Below are 6,858 nucleotides of genomic sequence, written 5' to 3' on the forward strand. Positions count from 1 at the left end.
CCCGTGTCTTTCTTCTGCTCCCCACCCCCTTCCCTCCTTCTGCCTGCGCTCCGGTGCCCGCACTGCCGCCTCCGTCCGGCCCGTCCTCACTCACGGGGGCGCTCCCGGCCCTCCCCCCTCCCGCCTGCTCTCTGCGAACCCCGAAGCCGCGGGGGCCGGGCGGGGGCTGCGAGGAGGGCGGAGGGGGGCGACGGCGGCCTCGCGGGCCCCGGGCCCCGCTGGGACCGCCGTGGTGGCGGAGAGCCCTTGCCCCGGGCGCCCCCCCGGGGAGCGGAGGCAGGCCCGACCCGGTGGCTTCCCGGTGGAGGCCTTTCTGGACTCGGGAGAAAAGTTCGCCCCCGAAGTTTGGGGACGGCAGAGTTGGCTGGGAGGGGAGGCTCGGTTTGGGGAGAGGAGGGTACCCTGGAAGGTTGGTCTCAAACAGCCAATACTAGGACAAGTGTTTTTTTTCCCCTTCGCCCCAGGGACGAGAAGCGGCTTAGAAACCCTTCTAGGCAAAGGCCAAAACCGATTAGCGGCTGCAAGGAGAGAGCCCGCCGCAGCGGATGCCATCCCCGCCTCACTCCGCAACTTGCAATAAAATTATGCTTCCTGGACTCCTATGAACAGTTCTGGTGGTGCTTGTTGGGGTTTTTTACGTCTCAGAAAATTGGAGACTATGCATCCTGGAAAGCTACCCGCATTTAATGACCCTCTCCTTTGGCTATTAAAACAACCAAGGGAGATCTCATTTCATCTCCCCTAAGTCTCCCGGATCTGGGCTTTTTTAGATATGGGTTGGGCCCCACGGTTTCGTTAAGCTTTGAAATAACACTCCCCCCTCCCCACCCCAGTTCCCCATCCCGAGGTGATCTCTGCATTCGTCCCGAGACCTTGCATTATCTAAAGCCCACTCGAGTCTCGGTCGCCGCAGAAACTGCCAAAACTGGCTTCGGAAAGGTGACTCCGAACTTGGGCCACTTGGGATCCGCATCTGCAAGCGTCTCTTGGAGAGACGGGCAAAGCTGGAAGTTGTGAAAACATTTTCAGTTGGAGGTCGTAGCTAACTCACGGCAGATCCTTTTCTGTTGGACAAGCGTATCGATATTTCCTGCGGAAAGTGGCTCCCCCCCCCCCCCCTTTCTGGGGAAGACTGCAGTCCCTTCTGTTGCCGTGAAAATGAACACGCAACGAATACGCTTTCCAAGCGCGATTACAGTAAAACTCCGGAAAGTGAGACAATCAGCGCGTTAGCAGATTTCTCTCTGGGGAAAGACCAGTTTCCAAACAAAAGCAGGGAAACGCGTGGAAGGCGGCTTGCGATGGCCTTATGTTTATTATACAGATGTCGGGCCTTATACACAAGTTCATTTGTGTGTGTATACAGTGAGGTCAGGTTTGCGTGGAAGTGTACGTTTATCAGCTCTAAATTAAAACTCGTTATCACAAGTATTTGGGGAAGGGAGGTGTTCTTTCCCAGAGAGGAGAAAAGCATGGCAAATATCGCGCTTTTCTGTAACTGCTGCCTCACGGTAATTTTTGTTTGCATTTGCTTTCTTATCTCGAGGTTTTCTGGAATTAGAGAGTTCACACCATCATCTGAGTATTTTAGGGCGTGGGTGAGCTGCGATTGCGTCCAGTGGCCGGCGACCCCCGACACCGACAAGACTCCCCCGCGAGCAGTCGGGCTTCCTCACTCCTCCTCCTGACTTGACAGGTTTTGTTTCTGGGCTGGAGTGGGAACTTCATCCCCGGCCGGGCATAGGTTCAGTGACTACCACCTCCATTCCCCACCCCAACCCCCAGAATTCCTTTGCTTCGAACTGACACGCAGGCAACTTCACAGAAAACGTTTCTTCTAAATACAAATCAAATACCTCTCAACCTTAGCCCTTCCTCCCCGCCCCCAAATCGCCCCTCCTTGCCGCTCCCCTCCACCAAAAAAAAAATCTTAGGGAAAAAAGGAAATAGAATTGCATTTGTTAGGGTAAGATGTGGGTCAAATACCACCCACTATCTGCTAGGGCCACTCTAGTAGGTTTAAGGAAAATGAGAATCGTCTCCTCTGCTCTTCGGGACCCGGAGAAGGGGAGAAGCTGGCACAAACCCGCTCCACGTGACGAACGAACTAAAGAGGGAGAATGAAATCGGTCTTGGAACCTCCACACGGAAATTTCCCGGGTCTCTGTATACGACTCTCTGACCGGCTCTAATCAGGGATGGTTTAAGGGGGGAAAAAAAAACATTCGCTCTGCATTTCTCCAATCAACGTCAATTCCAAACAAAAATGGGCAAGGGTTTTTTTTTTTAATCTACGCCAGGACTAGAGAAGATTTCAAGGACCAAAGCAAGCCCCCTTTCACCCCCTATCACCTATCCACGTTTATCTCCTACCATTAAAATTCTCTGGTATTATTTGGTTCAGGGGCCCCTGTTTCACTCGAGTGCACATTGGGGGCTAAGATTTAAATACTCATTTGATATAGTGCAGTAATCCTTTTCTCATATTTGATGGGAATGTTTTCCATATCCCAGTATTTGACAACATCTCCCTATAGGGACAGGTTTGTATTTATGTTAGTAAAATGTCCCCTGCCTGAAAGTCTATTGTAACCCAACACCTGACAACCCCGAGTCCCATTTCTGTTTGCAGAAAAGGTTTATTCAAGCACATAATGGGATCCCAGCAGAAAGCCTTCCAGAACAAGGGGCTATGGTAAACTTCACCACATGAACTCCGTTTCCAGGGCTATTAAGCTTTTAATTGGAAAATAGCAGAGGAAATTTCAAGGTGACTATAACGTGTTAGCAGTTAGTACCCAGAAGAATAGGCTGAGCGGGAATGAATGTGGAAAGCATATGGTCCAAATAACATTTAAGGGGAGAGAGCTTGGTTCCACTAAGTCCAAGCAGCTTATACTCTTATGGGAAAAATCATCAAAGAAATTGGGATGGGAGGGGAAGGGAGGGGGGGAGATTAAAAAGGGCGTAAATGTAACTTCATTAGACTGAATCCACTCACGTTCTCCTATGGTGTATGTGTTTAACCACGATTAACTGAGCGGAATTCCAGTGTGACAAGTATTAATGGCTAAAGGGTGGACGATAATGTGTGTGTGTATAAAGAAAATATGTGTGTTTGCATACACGGTAAGGTGCTTTCTAGCCTTATCTAGTTTCCCTCGGAGAGGCCGAGGAGCACTTGGGGGAGGGGGGAACAACTCATCGACCTAATTTTAAAACGTCCCGGGCGAATATATGGAAGCGGAAAGTTTCTGTTTTGTGGGCTTGCCATTGCTGTTCACATCCCGGCCTCCGAGAGGAGGGGATTAGTTCACTTTCATAGGTAGTATCGCCGCTTTCACCGGGCACATGGTAAACTGATCTTGTTGTTACTGCAGAAGTCATTTGGGATGGTCTCCAACCAGGAACCCCAAGCATCCTTGTTTTGTAAAGGTTAGAAATCATTTCTCCCCCCCCCCCACCTTCCTTCCCTCCTCTATTTCTCCCTCCTCTCTCCATTTTCCACATTGCATATAACTCCCATTTCTCCTGCCTCTCCAGGAAAGATTCTCAGACCAGTGTCAAATTAAAAGGGGGAAAAATAATTTATGGTCAGATTGGGGGGGGGGGGTCCTAGGATTGGTCAGACAGTCCGTTACTTTCAGTGGCACTGTGTCTTTGTTTTTACATAATTACTACAAGAAAGAAGCGCAGATCAACCCGACGACCTCCCCGACAGCCTCCTTCAGCAGCTAAGCTGGCATTAGGGACACGCAGCCCTCCCCGCAGGCTTGCGGGAGCATCCCCAGAATGATCAGAGCGGGCGCAGTTAACTGCTAGGGAAGCGCCCGGCTGCCCAGAAGGAATTGCCAAAGGTCAGTGGCTACCCACCAGCCATAAATATTTTGGGAAAGGGTTTGTGCTCGCAGGCTCTCAGTCGCGATCTATAGCAACGTGTGCCCTTTGGGGAAGCCACGGAGCCTGGCACTTCGCAGATAGGCGTCCCTTGGGAAATTTGGGATCATCTCTTTATTTCACTGTACTGGGGGGGGGCAAATACAAGGTAGGAGGCCCAGAGAACAGGAGGTTCGTTTTGGTGACCCCTATGAACCCACCGCGACTCAGAATCGCATTTATTTCTGGTGGGAAGACAGGGGTAGGGGGTTGTCCAAGTGAGAGGCACTGGTAAACTTTCAGGTCCAGAGGGAAGAAATCTATCTTTTGGTGTTTTATCTATCTGCCCTTGTCTTTGAGGTCCATGCAAATGACCGCCACCACTAGAATTGTCAGTTCCCCCGACCCTGATTCTTCTCCATCTAAGCCAATTCGACACATCCTCCTTCCAAAGAAAAGGGAATGGGGGGGGGGGGGAATGCTGCAGATAGATTGGGAGTTTGGGTGAGGAAATAGCCCACTTCTGATGACTGATAGATGTCTTTATCAAACCTTATTTTCTCTTTTCTTTGCATTTGTCACCCATCTCATTCTTCTTTCCTTCGTTTTTCTCTCAACTACCCCTTAAAAGAAAACTTAAAAGAAAAAGAGGAGAAAGCCTGAGAAGGAACTTGACTATTTATTATGAGAGAGAACAGGTTGGGGTCAGGTGAACCGATGCCTACTGATTTTTTTTTTAAAGAATGACTCTTTTTTCTCTCTCTCTCTCTTCTTCCCAAAGAGAAACAGGCCCAGGCTTCACTACAGAGCTACGGCTTTTGTGAACTGATTTAAAAAGAAATGTCTCCCACCCCTCCCAGTTGCTTTTGAAGAAAGTGGGGCAAGGAGGGGGATTGGGGATTGCACATGGTGGATTTTCCATAATTTGAGCAAAACTGGAGACAGAAAATTCCAACTGTCCAAAGTCTTCACTTTTCAGGTGTGTTTCCCTCATAAGAGAAACCACTTCTTCCTGAAAAACTGTTCTGTCCCATTCATCCTCCCGATTAAAAATCAACTGGTCTGAGAGCTCATTTGAAAATATCAGGGAAACCTCCTAGTACAAACCACGAAAAATGCTGACAAGGCTCACCCAAATCACCTCCTTGCAGCTTGGCTACCTAAACTAAAACTCCAGGGCCAAAGGTAAGTTGTGCTTTCTGCTGTGAGTAGATGGATCAGGAGGCCCACAGCCGTGTTTTGAGAATGAAGGAAGTGGTTGCAAACTTGCTCAGCCAGGGTGTCTTTGAGTAACATCAGTTGAGATGGAGATTTAGGGTGGGTTTATCAGTACCCATAGGTCTCTTATCATCACTCCCTGAAAAGTAATTTATCTCAGTTAAGGAATAAGTACTCTCCTTTAAGGGGCAGCAATTTTTTAAATTCCCACCACCAACCAGTCTGCTCCAAGGCTCTGGGAAGCAATGAAGAGGACTGAATTCTAGTCTGGAATCTTCCAAGAGTGACTATAGGTCTTTGAACCTCTTATCTCAAATGATTTGTCCTCCATTTCTTCATTTACAAAATGAAGGCTGGACTAGACAGATTTGGCAAAGTCCATTCAGCTCTCTATTAGTCTTTACAAATGGATATTTTTCCTGACTTCTAAAACCTTGTAGCAAGGAGATCAGAGAGGCCTGAGGCCTGCCCTGGACTGAGAAAGAGCTATGTTCAGAACCTGCCTTGAAACATGCCAGCTGTATACATGGAAGCCCAAAGTTAACATGCATGTTTGTGTGCATGCATGTATGTATGTATGCCAGTGTTTTTCGACAACTCTTGAGAGTTATAGATGGAAACATAATAGCTCTAAAATAATGGTTGATAATAGTGAGGTTTTCAAAGTACTTTATAAATATTATCTCACTTGATCCCAATAAGCAATCCTGTGAGTTTTAAATGAAATCATATTCACATAAGCAAGCTTCTATTCTCCCATCCACTCCGAAAGACCCTGAAGGGAAATTTCAAGAGAGCAGACTTGATTCCCTGTATCTTCCCAGAAACAAGAAGCTCCAGGGGTCCCAGCACATAGAAGTCACTATAAAATAACTTTATTAATTTCTCCTGGTGTGATCCACTTGGCTAATGGGTCCTTACACACTGGCAAACTTTTCATTCCTGTAGCAGAGGTTCGAAGCTTCATTAACTGTGGTGACAGGAAGAAGGGGCAAAAGTGAACAGCCCCTTCGAGTTCCTATTACCCAATTACAAATTTTCTTTTTCTAAAGGACTCCAATGTTTCTTGCAGCAGGACACCAACCAGCTAGGGCCTTGGGAACCATTCAATCACTGAGCTGATTAAGAAAAGAGGTCTCCCCTCTGTATTTTGTGAACTGGGTTTTGCCTGGAAGGGGTAGAAAAGAGTAAACTTAAAATTTATGTTTCAGATCTAAAATTTTTCCATTATGTTGCAGCTTACCTGGTGTGCACTGATATTTTTGGTTAAAATCTTGTCCAGAGAGCAACTTGTGCTCTCTCCCCACCCACCCCAGCAGGATGTGGTGAGTTCCTTTTTCTTACAAGGGAAATTTCTCAAGAAAAATCCTTGCTCTAAATCAACCTAAACTATATAGTCTTTGGGGAGTGGGAGATGGGTCGGGGATGCATTTAAAAACAAAATATCTCCACAGAGAATGGGCTAATCTAATCATTTGCAAAGAACATAGCTGCTTCTTGGGTGAAAATGTAAGCATTTAAGATGAGGCAAACAACAGAGCAAAGTTTATTTGTATACTTCACTCACTTGGGTGTAAAGAAAATTGTTACAACTTTCTTAGGATCATGTTAATTGCTCACTCCGGTTATTTACTGGAGTAATCTCCCTCCCTTTGCCTTTGTTTTGTTCTCTGAGTAATATCTTAGTTAACAATATTACTATTATTTTTGGTTAACAGTGAGACAATATTAGCATTAGTTTAGTCAAAATGGGGGCACAGAGGG

This window comes from Macrotis lagotis, chromosome 8, assembly GCF_037893015.1.
Source record: "Macrotis lagotis isolate mMagLag1 chromosome 8, bilby.v1.9.chrom.fasta, whole genome shotgun sequence".
In the NCBI taxonomy this organism is placed as follows: Eukaryota; Metazoa; Chordata; class Mammalia; order Peramelemorphia; family Peramelidae; genus Macrotis; species Macrotis lagotis.